The sequence below is a fragment of the Globicephala melas genome, chromosome 6, assembly GCF_963455315.2.
Source record: "Globicephala melas chromosome 6, mGloMel1.2, whole genome shotgun sequence".
Taxonomy (NCBI): Eukaryota; Metazoa; Chordata; class Mammalia; order Artiodactyla; family Delphinidae; genus Globicephala; species Globicephala melas.
The window spans coordinates 34,639,670-34,662,347 of NC_083319.1; the positions used below are offsets into that span (position 1 = coordinate 34,639,670).

The 22,678-nt window shown below is 42.1% G+C and overlaps 1 protein-coding gene across 1 annotated transcript in view; it reads right to left on the minus strand.

Annotated features, from left to right (window-relative positions):
- The window catches only part of TDRD7 (tudor domain containing 7), a 90,609-nt gene extending 78,440 nt beyond the window's left edge, over nt 1–12,169 (minus strand). The window contains exon 1 of the mRNA XM_030829781.3: nt 12,007–12,169. The gene's annotated coding sequence lies outside the window, so the exon portion shown is untranslated. The remainder of the gene's footprint in view (nt 1–12,006) is intronic.
- Between the last annotated feature and the right edge of the window lie 10,509 nt (nt 12,170–22,678).

The window sequence follows — 22,678 nt, forward strand, 5'->3', positions numbered from 1 at the left end:
GCAAGGTTGGTTCAACACTCATAAGTCAATCAATGTAACTGACTATATCAACAGACTAAAGTTGAAAAACCACATGATATCAATAGGTGAAGAAAAGACATTTGACAAAGTTAAAAATCATTTATTTTAATAACTCTCAGAAAATAAGAATAGACGTGAACCTCCTTAACCTGATAAAGAGTATCTGTGAAAAACCCTCAGCTAACATCACATGTAATAGTGAAAGAATGGATGCTTTCTGCTTAAGAATGGGAACAGGGCAAGAATGTCCATTCTCTTCACTCCTATTCATTACCACACTAGAGGTCCTAGCTGGTGCAATCAGACTGATTTCAAAACTTACCATAACAGTATATTAGTCGGAATAGTGTGGCATTGACAAAAGGACAATCACATCAATGGAACAGAATATATAGTCCAGAAATAGACCCACACATAAATAGTCAACTGATTTTTGACAAAGATAGCAAGGAAATTCAACTGAGAAAGTTCAACAAACAGTGCTGGAACACTATTCATCCATACACAAAAAATGAATCTCATACCAGACACAAAAATTAAATTGAAATGAATCATTTAGGTCCTAAATGACAAAGTTAATACTGTAAAACTTCTAGAGAAAACAGGAATAAATCTTTGTGACCTTGGGATAGGCAAAGAACTTTTAGAGCCATGATGAACAAACCCGACAAATTGGATCTCATCAAAATTTAAACTTCTGCTCTTCTAAAGGCTGTTAAGAAAATGAAAAGACAAGCCACAGACTAAGAGAAAATATTTTCATAGCATTCCTGGTAAAGGACTGGTAACTAGAATATATAAACAATACTCACTAGTAGTTCATCCCCTTTTATTGATAAGTAGTATTCCACTGTATGGATATACCACAATTTGTTTATCCATTCAAATGTTGATAGACATGTGGGGTGCTTCCAGCTTTGGGGTATTAAAAATAAAGCTGCTTTCCACTATGGAAAACAGTATTGAGGTTCCTCAGAAAACTAAAAATAGAGCTGCCATATGATCCAGAAATCCCACTCCTGGGCATATAACAAGACAAAACTATAATTCAAAAAGATACATGCACCCCTATGTTCATACCAGCACTATTCACAATAGTCAAGACATGGAAACAACCTAATGTCCACTGACAGATGAATGGATAAAGAAGATGTGGTACATACATAAAATGGACTACTACTCAGCCATAAAAAAGAATGAAATAATGCCATTTGCAGCAACATGGATGCAACTAGAGATGATCATACTAGGTGAAGTCAGTCAGAAAGAGAAACACAAATACCATACGATATCACTTACATGTGGAATCTAAAATACGGCTCAAATGAACCTATCTACCAAACAGAAAAAAACTCACAGACATAGAGAACAGACTTGTGGTTGACAAGGGGGAGGAAAGGAGAGAGAGGGATGGACTGGGAGTTTGTGGTTAGTAGATGCAAACTATTACATTTAGAATGGATAAACAACAAGGTCCTACTGTATAGCACAGGGAACCATATCCAGTCTCCTGGGATAAACCATAATGGAAAAGAATATAAAAAAAAGAATGTATATATGTGTATAACTGAGTCACTCTGCTGTCCAGTAGAAATTAGTACAACATTCTAAATCAACTATACTTCAATAAAAAATAAATGAAGCTGCTCTGCAAAGATATATATTTTTCTTTCTCGTGTAAATTCTGAGAATGGGACTATCTGAAGATTAACTTCCATAACTATGGAAGGAAAGTATTATTCTCATTCTGTAAATAAGAAAACCAAAGCTCAGAGATGTTAAATAACCAACATATCACAGGATGTATGGAAGCCAGGATTTTAGTCCTGGTCTGTTTGATGCCAAAGCCCACATTCTTTCTATCATGTTACCCTGACTGGTACTGAAAAAAATAAAAGACAAAACCCTGAAGAATTAACAACAGGAGACAAGACAATCAAGAAAGACAGTAAAGCAAACTGAAGAGAAGAAAAAAAACAGTCCTGTGAAATGAACAGTAGACTCAGCCTACTCAAAGGTATGGTATGGATCCCAAGTCAACGAGACAACTGGAGACAGGCACTCTAAAGACTAAAAATTCATGGCAGAGAAAGACAACAGCTATAGAGTCTGAGCACCTGCATTACTCCTGATGTCCATCTACATTTTGAGTATGCTGGTGAGAAGGAAAGAGAGGCTGGCTTCGGGACCTATATTTCAAGGTTGCCAGATGTTAAAACTGAAGTATGAACTTTGGCTCTTAAATAGTAAACTCCTGATTACAAGAGAAATGCTTTGATTTACAATGGTTCATGATTCAAAGATCATTGAACTTTTAGTATACAGTTATTTCCTCAAGTAAGAAAAACCACAAAGCGAGCAGGCTGGCCAAGTTTTAATTTGCAAGAGGAGAAACTAAAGGATCACTTGCTAACTTCCTAGTGCCAAGCCTTCTCAACTTTCTCTCTCTGACCTCCACCTTTCCTACCTATCTATCTACTCTCTTCTTTCCTTCAAACCCAATCCCTCCCACCTACTCATCTAGAGCTCCTCTGAGTAAAACTGGCCTTTACCTCTTTGTACATCTGCATATCTAAGTGGGCCCTGACTATGAATTATATACACATTATTTGTAGGTATAAAGTCAGGTGGTCAGTGCCCATGTGGGAATATACCTTCTTGGGTGTGAGCAGTGTACCAGGATCAAACTAGACTATTTAGCATATCTGGCTCCTCCCTAGTCAGAACAACTTTAAATTCCCCTGCCACAGTTTCAGTATGAAGGACATACCCATCACCTTCTCTACTGCCTCCTCCTTCCCTTCTTTTTGGAAAGAGCATCTGTTCCATTGTTACCTTCCCACTGTGGTCTACTTTTCCCCAGCTACTTAGGGGGTAGACAGCAACCACTAATTTATGGGAGAAAAAATCTCTAATAAATGCATTCTATTCAATAATGGAAATCCTATGATTAAAATATAACAGAACTCCGATATGATACTGGCTTGAAAAGACAGTTCTAACCCCATCTTAGAAGCTAACCAGAGGCTTGTTTTACAGGTCGCCCTGTATGAAAGACTCCTGGTCCCTCCATCCTAAGGAGAGCAATTTCAGGCCACTTTCTCTGAAATGTTCCCCTCTATCTTCCTTATTTCTGTTCTGAAAGAGCTGTCATCAGGGATCTCCCAAACACAGCACTTAACACATTTTGGGGAGGGACAAGGTCATACACCCATATATACAGCTTGTCTAATTGCCACAGAATACAGTAAAAGCTGTAAGGCTTTGCCCAGTGCTTGCTTCCTTAATCCCACCCTCTTTGAATGTGTCTTCTTCTTTGGGGACCTAGACTCTGCCAAGATACAGTAGTCTTATGGCCTCTATCCTGATTATCCTATCCTCCTACCCCAAGACTATCAGGTAGGCTTCATGCAGATAAAAGGTATGTATTTACAGTGAGCAACTGATGATAATGTTAAATAAATTTAAAAAACAGTGCTAATCTGTGTGGCACACAAGTGCTCATCCTTATTTTTCACTTTTCTCACCCTCCCTAACCTCATGTTTGCCTATCTTCATTTCTTGGCAACTGTTAGACTAATTTTTCTAAGTTAGACTTCCCAACCTGACCTGAGAGAGGCTCCTGCCACACACATAACCTCCTAGTTTCACTCTCTTAAATGCACATATTATCATAGTTAAAATCCACAGTTACGACCAAGGAAGTTTAATGTTTCTTTCAAGAGTAAAGCTACTGACAACTAGTAGATGATACCTTGATTCTGACTTTATTTGGGGGAGAGATGGGGGATTGCGGAAGGCTGTGCACACACCTCCTCTTCCTGCTTGTGTTCCCCAAGTTCAATACCACTACGCAAAGAGCACTTCTTTTCCTGGGACAAATCCCTTCTCCCCAGCCTTCTTCTTATCTGTAAGATGAAGGGATTTGGTCTTAGTGGTTCTCCACCGCCGAATCCCCCCACCACTAAGTGACACGTGAAGATGGACAGGCTCAGTTCATGGTTCCCCCACTCCTCACCACCTGCATGGTGATCACCCTAGTCCACGCCAACAACATTTGTTGCCTGGATTGAGGCAACTGCCTCTGTGCAGGTCTCTCTGCTTCCACTTCACAGATAATCTATTCTTCACATCACAGCCAGAGTGATCCTTTTAAATCATAAATCCCATCACGTCATTCCTCTGCTCAAAACCCTCCAAGGGCTTCCTGTCTTACTCAGACTAAAGGCCAAAGTCTTCCGAGGGGCCAAAAGGGCCCTACACAATCTGCACCCAGCCCACTTCTCTGACCTCAACTCCTCCTCCCCTTTTCTCTCACTCACTCCACTCCACACTGCTTTTCTTTCTGCACTTGCCAGTCCCTCTGTCCCAGGGTAGACACAGCTCATTGCCTCACCTCCTTCAGGTATTTGCTCAAATGTCACCTTCTCAGTACAGCCTTCCCTGGTCACCCTATTCAAAACCAGAACTGTTATGCCGGCTGCCCAGTACTCCCTTTACCCTTCCCCTGCCTTATTTTACTCCGTAGCACTTATGCCATCCAATGTTCTTTATTTTACTGTCTGTCTCCCTGACTTGCATGTAAGCTCCATGAAAGCAGGGATTTCGGTGGGTTTTGTTCACTGCTGAATCCCTAGTGCCCAGCCCACAACAAGAGCTCAATACATATTGAGTGAATGAATAATTCTCCATATAACTAACACCACTCCTTTTCTCTCCTACTCACTAAAATAATAGTGTAGTGCATGTGAGCAGTTAAAGGAATAATCTTAAATTTAAGTTATTAAAAATTATTTGCAAATTTTAATGACTGTTGTAAACTGATTGAGACAGCCAATTATGTCACCAAGCTGTGACTGAGATTCATCACACAGTTTATTTCTGGGCCTTTCCACTCTGAGCCAGAGTTCTCAATGAGCAGGCTCAGGTCTGGGCCATAGCATTACTGCAAAAAGTCCACACATCCCGATGTGTAAGCAAGCACTGCTTGAACACTGGTAAGTGTCTCATACTTACATGTATTCCTGTTTTTCAAACAGTGTGCAGATACTGTTGAAAGTCACAAACACGATATTGAATTTACAACAGCTTTTGGTAGTTATATATTTTATCAACCAACGGATATTAGAAGTACAACTACTCATGTGTGAAGTTTCACAAAGTTTTTTTAAAAATTAGAAAAAAGAACCTGATACTTGAGGAGACTGGGAAGCAATGCTTGACCACATGGCTACAATCTGAATTAGGCATCCCTCTCCCTCCCCTTTTTTAAGTATGCTATTTTCAAGGAATACTATAATTCTCTATTTGTATACAACTTTTTGGAGGGAAGGGCAGTCCCCGGACTATAGGACTGAGGATCTCAAAGATGGTGAGAAACAGGTAAGTGCAGTAAAACCTGGAAGGGTAAATGTGGTTGTACATCTTGTTTAGATGTATGTCTTGTTCTCATGTTTGTCAATTTCTTCCAGCCCAGTTTGCAATTCCAACATTAGCAATATCACTTCAGGCACTGAACAAAAAGAATGTTACAACTAAAGCTTAAAAAACTTATTATTTTCTAATCTACTATATTGCTATAGAATGCTCTAAATTTTGTTAATTCCTTGGTTATCATGGCATTTTTTGAGGTTTTCTGAAGATGGCAATTATACTCAAGAACTTTTGGAAACAGTATGCATATAAGAATACTTTCTTCTAACTATAAAAATCAAGTTTATTAACTCGGATGTCATCCACTAGAAGCACAAAAGGAAGCTTATCATGGGAATTTCAACTATTAGTGAAGTGCCTCAATGGCAACTCCTCCAAAGTGGCTTCCAAAATTCTTTTTTTTTTTTTAACATCTTTATTAATGGAGTATAATTGCTTTACAGTGTTGTGTTAGTTTCGGCTGTGTAACAAAGTGAATCAGCTATATGCATATGTATATCCCTATATCCTCTCCCTCCCATGCTCCTTATCCCACCCCTCCAGGCAATCACAAAGCACTGAGCTGATCTCCCTGTGCTATGCGGCTGCTTCCCACTAGCTATCTATCTTACGTTTGGTAGTGTATATATGTCCATGCCTCTCTCTCACTTCGTCCCAGCTTACCCTTCCCCCTCCCCATATCCTCAAGTCCATTCTCTAGTAGGTCTGTATCTTTATTCCTGTCTTACCCCTAGGCTCTTCATGACATTTTTTTTTTCTTAAATTCCATATATATGTGTTAGCATACGGTATTTGTCTCTCTCTTTCTGACTTACTTCACTCTGTATGCCAGACTCTAGGTCTATCCACCTCATTACAAATAGCTCAGTTTCGTTTCTTTTTATGGCTGAGTAATATTCCATTGTATATATGTGCCACATCTTCTTTATCCATTCGTCTGTCGATGGACACTTAGGTTGCTTCCATGTCCTGGCTATTGTAAATACTGCTGCAGTGAACCTTGTGGTACATGACTCTTTGAATTACAGTTTTCTCAGGGTATATGCCCAGTAGTGGGATTGCTGGGTCATATGGTAATTCTATTTTTAGTTTTTTAAGGAACCTCCATACTGCTCTCCATAGTGGCTGTATCAATTTACATTCCCACCAACAGTGCAGAAGGGTTCCCTTTTCTCCACATTCTCTCCAACATTTATTGTTTGTAGATCTTTTGATGATGTGTGGCTCCCAAATTTCTTAAGTTGCCATTTTGATCTTTCAACTTTCCTACTTATTTCTACTCTCTAAAAGCGTTGTGATAAATACAATTTAGAGTTTAAGAGAATTCAAATTCGTACTTTTATTTTGAGAATGTTATGTAAGCCCTGGTGACCATAAGTTACGTGAGGTTCGGAGAAATAAAGTTGGTCATCTCTTTAAATTCAGGTTAAAATTCTTAAGGGTTTCCCTAGATAATAAAGAGGAAGCTTGAGCTGAATAAGAATCCTCTGCTTGAGCAGAGTAAAGTGGAGGTGAGTCTGGGGAATTATTTAATCAGAGTATTTTAATCTCAAAAACTGACCAAGGTCAGCAAGCAAAGACCCCAGTCAAGGAGGAAGAAACTGGCCACAAGGATCACAACACATTGCACTTGACTTTCATGTCCTTCCTCTCACTCTTTTTCTCCTCCTTTCCTTGCCTCTCTTTCTGAATGACAAGTGTCAAAAATAGAGTTATATGTGCTTACCACAATACTTGACATTCGGTAGTTACATTTTCCTGGAAACATGGTATGGATGGCAAACTACCTATGAATACCTGCATTACACAGCTAAGAGTGCAATAATACAGACATTGGTGTACTGGAGAAATTTTTAGTACAGCATCAAATTTGAAATATTAGCGTTTTCCCAGGTTTTCTTACTTGCCTCATTAACATACTTGACCTGGCAAGCTTAGTAAGAAAGCTACCAGATCTCCTCCAAGATTTCGCACTTAACTAGTAGGCAAAAGCCTCTTAACTGCCATGTCCCACAATGTTCCTGGACATTGTAAAACAGCACAGGACAGGACAGTGGGCCCGACCTCAGAGTAGGGAGCCGAGAGAGAAGCGCGGAATGCTAGTAGGCACCTTCACACCATCTCCTCCAAACTGTTTAGTCTAAAAATGAGGAAAGGGCTTCCCTGGTGGCGCAGTGGTTGAGAGTCCACCTGCCGCTGCAGGGGACACGGGTTCATGCCCCGGTCCGGGAAGATCCCACATGCCACGGAGCGGCTGGGCCTGTGAGCCATGGCCGCTGAGCCTGTGCGTCTGGAGCCTGTGCTCCGCAACGGGAGAGGCCACAACAGTAAGAGGCCCATGTACCGCAAAATTAAATAAATAAATAAAAGTAAAAAAAAATTTTTTTTAAATGAGGAAACTGAGGTCCAGGGTAATTATTCCAGGCCTCACATATTTTTATGGCCAGACCCACAACAAGAACCCAGGTCTTCTGGCTCCCCAAAATGGGGCATCCTTTCAGACAGCTGCTCCAAATGTACGGAGTTGGCTTCTGAAAGTAAATCTGACTTGGGGAATACGGAGAACAACCCTGGGGCATATTTAGTGATTACCCCTTAAAGTGGCATGAAATGGGGATTGCCACATTCTGATTTAAGGGTGTGGCACCCAAATCCAAAATACTTGCCAACTGCTGCAAAAATTCAATCCTTTTATACTGTTCCTTTTCTATTTTGCTATACAATTAATCTTGAGTATCCCGAAATGCTAACAATGTGCAAGTGGGGCAAGGAGTAGGGGAAAGTAACGACAACCTTTAGGAAAGCAAGGTTTAAACAATGTAAATAGCCTAAAATAATTCTCACTTTCAAAACTGTATTTGTAAATTCACAACTTTTCTCTCTCATACACCTAAAAATGGTCCCGGGAGAGTCTTATTCTGAAGAAGCAGGTTTTGGTGTCCTCTGGATACCTGCCTTTACCATTACCATCGTTTGCATGTGATCTGCTTCCTGTAGCTGCAGTTTCCTCAATCCTGCTGCCCAAAGACCTTTAGCCAAGCTGGTCTCACTCCCGTATATGCTCTCTCCTCTCAGTTCCTCTTTTCTCAACTATTTCCAACTGTACCATTTGACTCATTTTCCTCATTGCATTTTTTTGTGTGTCATAAATTTGACTTGAAGAGTGGCACTAAACCCACAAATAAATCTGAAGAATCATTAGGGTAAAGTGAAATCACCAAGCAATCTCTTACCTTCTTTAGTCAGCTACTCAATTTTTAGTATTTCCTTAGGGCACATACTTCTGGTAAATGGCTGCCTTCTTCCATGAAGACACTATTTTAGCAACAAGCCAGGCTCTTAAAATTCAGAATGTCTGTGCTGAAAAGATTTTAGGCATCATCTAGTCTATCCCAAACCCCTTATTACAAATCAATAAACTGAGCCTAAGAGAGGGAAGGTTTTTGTCTAAGACTCTTCCAAGGTGATTTCTCATCTTGCAACAGTTTAACATGCTATCTTTTATTTCCAATTATAGTCTATTTATTACCACCTTAATTACTCCTTTACCAACTCTTTTTAAAAAGACAGTTGGCACTTCCCTGGTAGCGCAGTGGTTAAGAATCCACCTGCCAATGCAGGGGACACGGGTTTGATCCCTGGTCCGGGAAGATCTCACAGGCTGCGGAGTAACTAAGCCCGTGCGCCACAACTGCTGAGCCTGTGGTCTAGAGCCTGTGAGCCACTACTGAGCCCAAGTGCCACAACTACTGAAGCCTGCATGCCTAGAGCCCGTGCTCCACAACAAGGGAAGTCACTGCAATGAGAAGCCCGTGTAACACAACGAAGAGTAGCTCCCGCTCACCACAACTAGAGAAAGCCCACGCACAGCCAAAAATAAAATTTATTAATTTTTTAAAATCCTGTTTAAAAAAAAAAAGAAAGATAGTAATTAATGCCCTCAGGTGGTGATATACTCCCTCAGGGTATCTTTAGAGAGCAGTTTTCCTTTTTTAATTATTGCAATTTCAACCTCCAAATTATACATGCATTACTAATTATGTAGTATGAATAATATAGGCTTTCCATAAATCTACATACTGGAGAAAGCTCTGAGATCCTAAATGGCTTAGTTAGGAGTTTGGGTCTTAATCCCAGTCTTCTTCTCATTAGCTATGACCCTTTGAGCAAGTCACTTCAGGTCGCTTTTTTCATATGGAAGATAAGGAGGATGGGCAAGATCCATGGTTCTCAACTTTCCCTGGAGTCCTTCAAGTGCTGAAACGGGGGTCCAAAGACCTAACGGAAATCATGGGTTTGCTTCCTCCTGACAAAGCTGCATAGCTAAAATATCGAGTTTGCTTTGGGGTCACACTGAGTATATTGTGCCGATCAGAAGCTCTAACTGCCATATATCCTCACACACATTTTCAGCTCAAAATGACAAATTATCAATACTTTTAGCTTGTTTGAAAGACAACATTTTAAAAAAATTGGCCCAATGAGGAAATATTGAAAAGAATGAAGCTTTCAAAAGCATATGGGTGGGAACAGAGGGAGGAGAAAGTCAGTTTTGCATAAAGAAAAACCAATTCACATAAATATGAAATTAGATTTCACTCCAGGCACCAAGGAACTTCTGTCCTTTCTGTATTTATGTGTTGACTCCGAAAGTGCCCAGAGGCAAAGTACTCACTCTACGTCAAATCTCAGTTCTTAGAAATAGCACTTGATCAAACACAGAGTAGGCACTTAGAGTTGGATTATAAAGTATTTTTCCTTTACGTTCATATTAGGTCTCCAACTAGATTATATTGCACAGAGAACTTCTGAGAGGTTCTTCAAGGACTTTAAATCTCTTGGTACAAAATACAATAGTTCATTCAGCCATGTTCAGTCAGTTCACTTAAAAGGGCATTAGCAGAGATTACATTTCATTTCCAATCTACAGGGACTGAAATCCGAAGGAACCACCAACTGCTGCTTCAGAGTTCACTGTGTTTAACTAGCAAAGAGGGGGGCTGTGGGCTGGCAAAGGGCCCTGGACTGGGGCACAGGAGACGTGGGTTCTAAACCAGCTGGCCCCAGAGCAATTCCCTACCCCCGGCACGGTCCTGTGCATGTAACTGATGCTCCATGAATATCAGTTGAATGGAACTGCAAAAATCTCCACCACGTGCCAATTTATATTACATAGAGCACTTAAAGATGTGTCCCTGCATCCAAGAAACTGAAACCCAATTATGTAAAATACGGCAAGTTTGGTGGAAGGAAGAGAGTTAACACTTCTTGACTATTATTATGAGCCAAAAGAATTACAGTAGTTATCTCACAAAAGCCTTGCAGAGTAAGTTAAATATTTCCAGTTGATAAAGAGAAAACCAGGCTCAACGAAAGTATGTAATTTGTTCAAGATCACACAATTAGCAAGTGGAGAAGCCCAGATTCCAACCCAAATCTGCAAAGCCCACGCTATTTGCAGTATGCAACACCTATACATCAAAGCGGCCGGGACTTGGGTCTAAGTTCCACCTCTGGCTTTAAGTTGTATATCACTAGGCAGGGCACTTTTCTGCAGTTTTTCCACCTGCACGAAAGGGGCGGGGTGGGGTGGGGTGGAGGATAGGGATGGGGGGGTGGAGGATAGGGATGGGGGGGTGGAGGATAGGGATGGGGGGGTGGAGGATAGGGATGGAGGGATGACACAGGTCAGTGATGTTTTTGTTTTGTAGAGTGGCTTTCATAATCCTTTTGGGCCAAGACTTTTTCTAATATAGCTATTTCCCTTTCCGGTTCTTTGTAATTGTTTGGGAGTGAGTGGTGCCCTTGGTTATGTATGGAAATGTATTGTACCTACTCACTCAAGGGGATCGGAGCAGAACAGTTGTGCCGGCTCCAAGTCCCCTCCCATTAAATTGAGGCTGAGAACCTGACACTATTGGGGAACACGGTGAAAGTTAAGATAACTCACTCATGGATTCATATTTCCCTCCTAACTTGGAGCGCTGTACCCACCCGGGGCTCAGGTGCTCACGGTTTGAGAGAAACGGATAGTATTTGTGTCCTGCACTGCTCCAGCGGCCCGCAGGGGCGGGTCTGTAAAGAGAGGAACTTAAAAGCTCACGGTGTGGGAGTTCAAACAGCCAGGGGGCTCGCATGTCCCTTGCTCCGGGCGGGCAGCTGGCGTCCGCCCGCCGGTACCGGGATCCACTTCCTGGTCAGCACCTCCCACCCCAGGTCCACACACCCGCCCTCCCCCTGCTGCACTGCCCCCACCGCACTGAGTTTCCCAGGCGGCAGGGGTCCGTCCGACTCCCAGGTGAACCCCAGACGGTCCCATCAGAGATTTAAAACACAACGCTCTGGAACGCCAACTCCCCTGGCGCCCAGCCCGCTTTCCGGGGTGGGGACCAGGGCATCCTCTGCGGCTGCTGGGAAGAGGCCCCGGGTCCGTTCGAGTCCCGCTTGGGCCACTGTCCCTCTTAGTCACCCAGGTGCGCCGCGCCCGCCCGAAACCTCGTCCGCCCTCGCCTGGCACCTGTCGTTCCCGCAGCCAGCAGGACCTGCTCTCACCTTGTTCTCCGGGCCCGCGGCCCGTCCCCGCGCCTCTGGGCCCGGCTCCCACCGCCGTCTCCGCCAGCGCTACAGCCGCGGCCGCCGCCCACTTTCGGTTTCCCCGCACGGCTGAAACAGCCGCCGCGCCTCAGGAATCACCTCAAACCCCCGCCCCGCCCTGCTTGGCTCCGCCCCGCTCCGCCCCGCCCCAAGGGCAGACTGGCCTCGGCTCTGCGCACGCGCGGGCACCCCGGCTGCGTCGGCCCACGCTGGCGTCCGCGCGTGGGAAGGGAAACCGACGCCGCCTAGCGGTTTCTGCGCGTGCCCACGCATTGGCGGAAGGCGACTGCGAGGCGGGAGCAGGAGCGCCTCCTCGTGGACAACGCAAGGATCGGCGGGCCGGGAGGGTCCGGGCCGCAGCCGTCTTTATTAGCACTTACGCGCTCTTGCTATTACGTTTCACTCGTCAGAAGTTTCATTCAGTTCTTGCTTATTCTTTTCTTCAATTCTGGGGCCGTCATTTTTTATTCTCCTAGATACCCACCTGGTCCGCTCATTTCCTTTAGGTCTGTTCTCAAGCGTCACCCTTGGGAGGAGGGTGGCCACAATCTCAAAAATGTCAGTCTCCTTCCCTGACATTCCCTGTCCCCCTTCTCAGCTTTCTCTCTCCTTGGCACTTGTCTAGCACACTATATGTGTTTTACTTATCTTTTCATTGTTTACTGTCCTCCTCAAATTAAAGCTGTGAACTCAGGGATCTTTGTTTTGTTCCCCAATCTATTCCCAGAGCCTAGGATAGTCCCAGGCACATGATAGGCTGACATAAACATTTGTCAAATACATTCACTCATTCCTTATAAAATTATTGAACACCTACTATTTAGTCACATATTTCTTCTGTACATTAATTCTACCAATATTTATTGGGCATATTGGTTTGTATCCCTTAAACCAACAATGAACATTTCTCTACATTCATTCTATATGCATTTACGGAGGGCCTGCTATTTATTCAAACAGTATTTTTCACAGCTTTATTAAGGTATAATTGACATACTATAAACTGCACATATTTAAAATGTACAGTATGATGTTTTGATATATGTATACAGTTGTGAAACTATCACTTCCATAAAAATAACGAACATATCCATCACCCCAAAAAAGCCTCCCCATGCACCTTCATAATCCTCACCCTATGTGCCTCACTGTCCCTTGCCCTCCCAACTGCTGGTTTGCTTTCTGTTGCTATAGATTAGTTTGCTGTTTCTAGAATTTTATATGAATGGAATCATACATCCTGGCTGTCTTTTTGCTGGGGTGGGAGGGTATGCAACTTCTTTCACTCAGCAGAAGCACGTTGAGATTCATCCATGTTGTTGTGTGCACCAATAGTTTGTCTTTTTATTGCTGAGTAGTATTCCATTGTATGGATGTACTACACCTACCATATGACCCAGCAATTCTATTGCCACGGTTTACCTAAGGGAAATGAAAGCATATGTCCACACAATGACCTGGACAAGAATATTCATAGCAGCTTTGTTTGTAACAGCCAAAATATGAAAACAACACAAGTGTCCATCAGTAGGTGAATGGACATTTGTATATATGTATATACAACCAGTATGTACTGAACAGCTGCTGTTAAGTAACAGAATTCTGTGCTTGCAGAGCTTCTGATTCAGTGAAAAGAGGCAGTGGGCAATGAAGAGGGAGACTGGAAGTAGATTATGGAAGGCCTGATAGCCCATGCTCAGGAGTTCGGGCTTTTTCTCAAAAGCAATGGGAAACTGTTCAAAGTCTTCTCTGAACACTGTTTGCTCTCTTTTATACCCCTTATCTAGTCCCTGACAAAGTCTGCTGAAATATCTCTCCCTGGCACTTCTTTCCATCCCCAGTGCTGTATTTCAGTCTATTTCAGATCTCTTCCTTCTCTCCCCTCCAGTCTGCTCCAAACACTGCAGTGGATTTAATAGACCTAAAATACAACCAGACACAATTTGGACTCTGCAGTGCTCATAACATCCCCTGGCTCCACATTTAAGATGGGAAAGATGTAAAAAGCAGCTCCCAATTGAAAGAGTGCCAGTTGGAGTAGGAAATTAGGATAAACTCCAGAGTCCAATATGTAAAATATATCATAAAATGATATGTGTTGACCCCAAGTCTGAGATCCTTTATCCTTGCAAAAAAGAGTTCCATGTTTGGACTGTCCTATATATAAAGAAAAATGATGCTCTGCAGCTAGTTTTTAAAAACAAGTCAGCTATATTGGTGAATAATTTACATATAATACATATTTTAAATGTACAGTTTGATGAATTTTGACAAGTGTATTCAGACATGTGACCATCACCACAATCAAGATATTGAACAAGTTCACCATTTCAAAAAAAATTCCTCGTGCCCCTTTACAGTTAATTTCCTCCTCCTACCTCCAGCCCCTGGCAGCCACTGATCTATGTCACTATAGCTTTGCCTTTTCTAGAATGTCATATAAATGGAATCATACAGTTTGTAGTCTTTCTGTGTCTGGCTTCTTTCCCTTGGCATAATGCTTTTGAGAATCACCAGGTTGTAAACATATATCAGTAGTCTGTTCCTTTTTATTGCTGTATAGATATGTCACAATGTGTTTATCCATTCACATTTGATATACCTTTGTGTTGTTTCCAGTTTGGGGCTGTTATGAATAACACTGCTATACCAATCACATGCAGGTCTTTGTGTGGTCATGTGCTTTTCTTGCATAAAGACTTAGGAATAGAATTGCTAGCTGTAGGATAAAGTGTATGTCTGACTTTACAAGAAACTGTCAAATTATTTTCTAAAGTGACTACATCATTTTGGGCTCCCCTTCTTCTACCTTCCTGCAATGTATGAGAATTCCAGTTGTTCCAAATCCTCTCCAATACTTGGAATTGTCAGACTTTTTAATTTTAGCCATGCCAGTGGATCTGTAAAGATATCACATTGAGATTTTAATTTGCATTTCCCCATAACTAATGATATTGAGCATCTTTTCATGTGTTTATTGCCCCTTCAGATATGTGCTTGGGTGAAGTGTCCATTCTGGCAGGTAGATTTTTGGCTGACACATATCAGGAGGTTCTCAGAAGTCCTTGGGTAGCTGACATAGCAAGGACAGGCTACGAAGTTGTTTTTATTTTCCTTGGGAATGGTCCAAGACCCAGGGAGCTCAAAAATTAATTCCCATGCCCTGGATATAATTGGATTTCAGGGGAATTAAGGGACATCAGAGATGACACAAATTGGCTACTCTTTGAACACAATGGTTCTTACCATTTTGTGGGGAAAGGAGTCAGAATATGTGAAAGCAACAGATAGATACAAAATTTGGCACATGATTTCAGAGAAGGTTTCAGTAGACTGAAGTCCTACTATGAACCCCTGTTAAAAACTTCCTTAGATGAAGGCATATGTCATGAGGCTGTAAAGCAGAATTTTCAGAATGGACAAGACTCAGGTGGAAGGCATTCTCTCTCAGCAAAAGCTCAAGCTCATCCCTGGAAGACAGGAGTGGGGGCCAGGAGCATCTGGGTCACTCTTTCAGGAAAGGCAGGCACCCTTCCCATCCCCAAGGGCTGTCAAGAGGTCCTTAATGATCTGCTCAGGTGGCTTTCAGGGGTAGGCAAGGCGGATAGTAGGGGGATCAAGAACAGCTGGCCAGTAGGCAGCAGCCTGGCAAGCATTCTGTGCCCATCAAGATACTTCCCAAGAGAGGTTATCATAGAAAGGGCATGCCCAGCTGTGAGGCCCAAGGATGAGGAAGGAAGATGGATTTGTTGCCAGTTTATCCTGGGCTGAGAAAGGAGGAAATATTTCAAGTGTGAAACCTTCATCTAAAGCCCTTCAAGTATTTTCATCCACACTTGGGGAGACCGTTCATTTGGAGAGAGCCACCACATTGGACACAAACACCAAAACACCTGTAAAAAGCAGACAGAGCCAGAGCCGTTGGTTGAGTTGAATCTCTGTCCCGCCCTCCCCTCCTTCTCTCAGTTCAGCAAACACCATTTAGAATTAAGGGGAAATAGCAACAACGTTCCAAGAATATACCTGTGGCTCACTTTGTTTTTATCTCACCTGATGGGTGTTTTGGTGTTTGCAATAGAGCCCAAGAAAGAGACACACCTCATCCTCCCTCTCAGAGCCTCTCTGACTTCACAGCTGCCATAGGTAGCTCTCCCACCCTCCAAAATTTAGAGAGGCAATTTTAGACACCTCTGGTTGCCCTCATCTCACTTCCCATCTGATTTTGCCTGTATCTTCTCTATAATGCCTCCAAAAAGAAGACCAAACCCAAAACTCTCATTTCTATCACTTTATGTACAACAAAATGAGCCCCCAGGACTTGGCTGTGGTATTATTCAGTGTCTTAGGTAATTCCTTTCCCGGGAAATCTTCCTTGAAGTCCCCACCTGAAAGTGGGTCTGTGGCTAAGCTCCTGGAGCCCCTTATTTATCCCTCAAACTTGTTTGCAGTGGAGGAGGATGTAGGAAGTGATTCTATGTCTTATCTCCCTGTGAACAGCTTGAAAAGATTTTATTTGTCTTTTTACCCTGAGTTATTTAAATGCAAATAATTTTAGTAATAACAATTTTAACTCCTTCTTGAAGCTAGACAACATGTTCAAAGGTATGTATGTGGATGAAGTCCAGCCTCCTGGGGATTTCTGCTTACATAAAAGGTCAGGAAAAATAGATCCATGACAAAAGGAATCTTTGGACAGATCTACATTTGGTGAATCATTGACACCATGATCACTCCCTCTCCCATCAGCTATTGCCTCATGAACAAAATGGAGAGAAATTTCTAGACAATTGCATTCGTTTTAACTGAGTAAGGAAAAACAAAATAAAACAAAACAAAAAACAAACGACAGAGATTCTGGGAATCCTGCTAAAATCCAGGCCCTGGTAAAGCTAAGGATGTGCTGATCAAGCAAAACTCCCTAATCTGCGCACAAAGGCCTCCAAGATGAGTCAGCTAAAAGAGGCTAATCCCCAGAAGGGACTGATTGCTAAAGCTGTTGAGGCCACACAGGCACCGAGCACTGGAAAACAGGGGATAGTGAAAGCTTAAAGCCATACTGTGTAGAGAAAGGTCCTAGAGCGACAGGGGAGGGTCTTGGCTCTCTAAGAGAACATCTCGGTCCCTTCTCGAGCTGTGGGTCATTCACACGGCTCAGCCTTGGACAAGGACCAGATATAAGGATGATTCCAAGGATGCAGACATTGAGTTATCATCTGGTTAAAGGCCCAGTTGTGGGGTAGGGCACGGAGGTGGCGTAACAAATACTGTAAGCAAGGCAACCAACTACAGTATTAATGATTCTGTAACAGTCAATAAACCAGTTGGTACAAAAATTATACTCTACTAGATGTTAGGGGTGAGGAAGGAAGGAGGCAGGGAGAAGAAACAACATAGCATACAGCAGGTGCTCCGTACAGGTTAGCTGACCCTGAAATCAGAGAAGCAGACAGTGCTCACAAAGTGCGGGTTCAGATTAAAAGTGTACTATTCAGGGAGGACCTTTGCCCCTGTGCTGTTTGACTTTGGGTAAATCATTTGGGGCTTGGTCTTTTGTTAAATTGGGAGCCCTTTGGTCTTGTTCTAGCCTCAGATTCCCTTAAGTGGCAAAGTTAACCCAATAAATAGCAAAAGAGCATTCTCTTGGGGCTGTTTGGTCAATTTCCATTCATCAGTGGTTCTCTGTGGGATCAACATCTCCCCCCAGGGGCACTTTGTTTTTGTTTTTTTGCGGTACGCGGGCCTCTCACTGTTGTGGCCTCTCCCGTTGCGGAGCAACAGGCTCCGGACGCGCAGGCTCAGCGGCCATGGCTCACGGGCACAGCCGGACCGGGGCACGAACCCGTGTCCCCAGCATCGGCAGGTGGACTCTCAAACACTGCGCCACCAGGGAAGCCCCCAGGGGCACTTTGGACTTTCACAAGGTTATTTTTGGTTGTCACAATGATCAGGGGCACCTCCTGGCATTTAGTGGGCCAGCTGGACGCTTACTGTCCTGCTGTGTACAGAACAGTCCCCCATTTTGGAGAAGTTTCTCTAACCTTGTCTTTGTCCTAATTCACATGTGACTGTCTTGCCAGTCACTCATGTAGAGGAAAAAACTCTGCTTTACATATAAACACAAATAACTTTTTCAGAGTTTTACTATACAGTCAATTTTCTAGGCTACTTTATCTGTGAATTTCATTTCAGGGGAGTAGAAGAGGGGATTACAAAATATTTGTTATAAAAGAGTCATATAGAGTTGGGTGCTGCTTCTAGAAACCCCCCGGCAGCCAATCCCACCCAAAGAGAAGCTGAACAAGACATTCTTATTTACTCCAGCAGACATAGGGTTGGATACATGTGCTTCTTAGAGTTCTGCATCCCACCACTACCACATTACCTGATATTCCCCAGCACTCACCACCAGTTGAGGAAGATAAAACCACTCTTTTGGGGGTTCTTCCTGGAGTTCACTTCACACTAAGTCACATCTCCCCACGACATGTAAAGGAGCTGGTCTTCCTCCCAATTGTCTTCTCATGCCCTCACACTTAGTCTTTTTCATTTAAAACTGGATCCCTGGTTCTCAGCAGCAACTTCCTTAAAACAGGATGTTTTATATTTGCAATTAGAAATTTATAACACCTGGGGACTAGCTAGTGTCTAAGAAAGGAGCTAGCTAGCTGCTGGCCAGGGTAAGCCACTAGAGGAGATTTTCTCTAGCAAAGTGGTTCTTAATCTGAGAGCAGTACAGTATGTCAGCACTAACACAGAATTTCCCTCCCTCTGTGCAGTACATGTGGCTGAAAATGTGTTTGAAGGTTGAACTATAAACCACTTGTTAATATCACTGTAATTATGGGAACTTTATTTACAAAGCATATGTATTTATATATAGCTCTAATCATGGTGACTGCAATGTTCCAGTGCTTGGCACACATAGGCAGGCTAACAATAAATATTTATTTAAGAGATGTCAAGTCCATCCTCTTCCTGCAATGCCATGCCACCTCTTTGTATACCTGATGAATGAAATAAGGGACTTAAGAAACAAATGAAGGAAAATGTATAAAAAGAATAAAGGCCACATGAAAAACTGCTCAACATCACTAATTATTAGAGAAATGCAAATCAAAACTACAATGAGGTGTCACCTCACACCAGTTAGAATGGCCATCATAAGAAAATCTACAAACAACAAACGCTGGAGAGGGTGTGAAGAAAAGAGAACCCTCTTGCACTGTTGGTGGGAATGTAAATTGATACAGCCACTATGGAGAACAGTATGGAGGTTCCTTAAAGAACTAAAAATAGAATTACCATATGATCCAGCAATCCCACTACTGGGCATATACCCAGAGAAAACCATAATTCAAAAAGACACATGCACTGCAATGTTCATTGCAGCACTATTTACAATAGGCAGTTCATGGAAGCAACCTAAATGCCCATCGACAGACGAATGGATAAAGAAGATGTGGCACATACATACAATGGAATATTACTCAGCCATAAAACGGAACGAAATTGAGTTATTTGTAGTCAGGTGGACGGACCTAGAGTCTGTCATACAGAGTGAAGTAAGTCAGAAAGAGAAAAACAAACACCATATGCTAACACATATATATGGAATCTAAAAAAAAAAAATGGTCATAAAGAACCTAGGGGCAAGATGGGAATAAAGACGCAGACCTACTAGAGAATGGAATTGAGGATATGGGGAGGGGGAAGGGTAAGCTGTGACAAAGCGAGAAAGAGGCATGGACATATATACACTACCAAATGTAAAATAGATAGCTAGTGGGAAGCAGCCACATAGCACAGGGAGATCAGCTCAGTGCTTTGTGACCACCTAGAGGGGTGGGATAGGGAGGGTGGGAGGGAGGGAGACACAAGAGGGAAGAGATATGGGGATATATGTATATGTATAACTGATTCACTTTGTTATAAAGCAGAAACTAACACACCATTGTAAAGCAATTATACTCCAATGAAGATTTTTTTTAAAAAGTATACTGTTAGAAATTTCCATTACTTCAACATTTTCAAACTGGCAAAAAGTTGTCCATATTACCCTATTGTAAACTTTTCCAGGTCTATGTAATCTATGTCCATGTCCCCTTTTTCTTTCTGATAATGATTTTTTCATGCCTTTTTCTCTCTGCATCAGTGGGGAACTTCCCTTTGTGTGTGAGCCCTGTTCTTTTTTGGGGCAGGCAGCTGTGAAGGTCAAATGCCATTTTGATCTCAAAGCTCCCTCTCTAGAATGTCTACCCATGGGCCCTAGTTCCACCTATTGGCTGAAGAGAAACAGTAGAATCCTCCCTATGATGAATGGATAAACAAAATATGGTACATGCATACAGTGGAATATTATCAGCCACAAAAGGTATTGAGAGTAACATCATGTAAGATAGTGGAATAGGAAGCTCCAGGAGTCCATCACTCTACCTAAACAACTGCTGAACTGGCCACCACTGTCTGAAAAATTATTTTGGAACTCTGGAGTCTAGTCCAACTATACTTACAGCATTCAGAGGAGAGCTTCATGAAGAGGCTGGTAAATCTGGGTGAACTTCAGCAAATTTTGCATGGTATAGCTACAATCCCCCAACCTCCATTCTTGTGACAAGCAGCCTTAGAGCCATGTTCCTGATGCACTTGCTGGAGCCAGGATGAGAGATAAGGACCTTGTCTTCCAAATATTGGGTTGTGTATTCTGAGTGCTAACTGCCTCATTGCTGCTTTTGATTGCTGAAAGGCTGACGGAGGTTGGCAGCCATTGTTTTAAACCCCATGAGCTTTATCCATTCATCTGTCATGGACAATTAGGTTGCTTCTATGTCCTGGCTATTGTAAATAGAGCTGCAATGAACATTGTGGTACATGTCTCTTTCTGAATTATGGTTTTCTCAGGGTATATGCCCAGTAGTGGGATTTCTGGGTCGTATGGTAGTTCTATTTTTAGTTTTTTAAGGAACCTCCATACTGTTCTCCATAGTGGCTGTACCAATTCACATTCCCACCGGCAGTGCAAGAGGGTTCCCTTTTCTCCACACCCTCTCCAGCATTTATTGTTTGTAGATTTTTTGATGATGGTCATTCTGCCCGGTGTGATGTGATACCTCATTGCTGTTTTGATTTGCATTTCTCTAATGATTAGTGATGTTGAGCATCCTTTCATGTGTTTGTTGGCAATCTGTATATATTCTTTGGAGAAATGTCTATTTAGGTCTTCTGTCCATTTTTGGATTGGGTTGTTTGCTTTTTGATATTGAGCTGCATGAGCTGCTTGTAAATTTTGGAGATTAATCCTTTGTCAGTTGCTTCATTTGCAAATATTCTCTCCCATTCTGAGGGTTGTCTTTTTGTCTTGTTTATGTTTTCCTTTGCTGTACAAAAGATTTTAAGTTTCATTAGGTCCCATTTGTTTATTTTTGTTTTTATTTCCATTTCTCTAGGAGTTGGGTCAAAAAGCATCTTGCTGTGATCTATGTCATAGACTGTTCTGCCTATGTTTTCCTCTAAGAGTTTGATAGTGTCTGGCCTTACATTTAGGTCTTTAATCCATTTTGAGTTTATTTTTGTGTATGGTGTTAGGGAGTGTTCTAATTTCATTCTTTTACATGTAGCTGTCCAGTTTTCCCAGCACCACTTATTGAAGAGGATGTCTTTTCTCCATTGTACGTGCTTGCCTCCTTTATCAAAAATAAGGTGACCATATGTGTGTGGTCAACTGATTCTTAACAAAGTAGCAAAGGTAATTTAACGGAGAAATGACAGTACTTAACAAAGGATTTTGGAACAACTGGACATCCACATGCAAACAAAGGAAAATGAACCTTGACGTAGACCTTTCACAAAAATTAACTCAAGATGGTGCACAGACCTAAATGGAAAATGGAAAATTATAAACTCCTAGAAGATAACATAGGAAAACATCTAGGTGACCTTAGGTTTGTCAAAATCTCTTTAGATAAAACACCAAAAACTTGATCCACAAAAGAAAAAGTTGGTAAGTTGAACTTCATTGGTATTAAAAACTACTGCTCTGCAAAAAGCACTGTTAAGAAAATGAAAAGACAAACTACAGACTGAGAGAAAATATTTGTAAAACACCTATCTAATAACGGATTATTGTCCAAAATATACAAAGAACTCTTCAAACTCAACAATAAGAAAACAGCTATCCAATTTAAAAATGGTTATAAGATCTGAATAGACACCTCAGCAAAGAAGATATAAAGACGGCAAGCAAGCATATCCAAAATGCACAAAGAACTCCTAAAATTCAACAGCATCTTGACAAACAAGGTCTCACAGAGAAAACAAACTCTCACAAACTCAAGAAACAAAACTCAAACAATTTAAAAATGGGCAATAGATCCGAACAGGTATCTCGTCAAAGAAGATAAGCACATGGCAGAAAGCATATAAAAAGGTGCTCAACATCATATATCATTAGGGAACTGCAAATTAAAACAACAACGAAATACCACCAAACACCCATCAGAAGGGCTGAATGCGAAAACCGACAGCATCACATGCTGGTGATGGTGTGGAACAACATCGCTGGTGGGAAGGCAAAAATGGCACAGTCACCTTGGGAGACAGCTTGGCAGTCTCTTACAAAGCTTAACATAGTCTC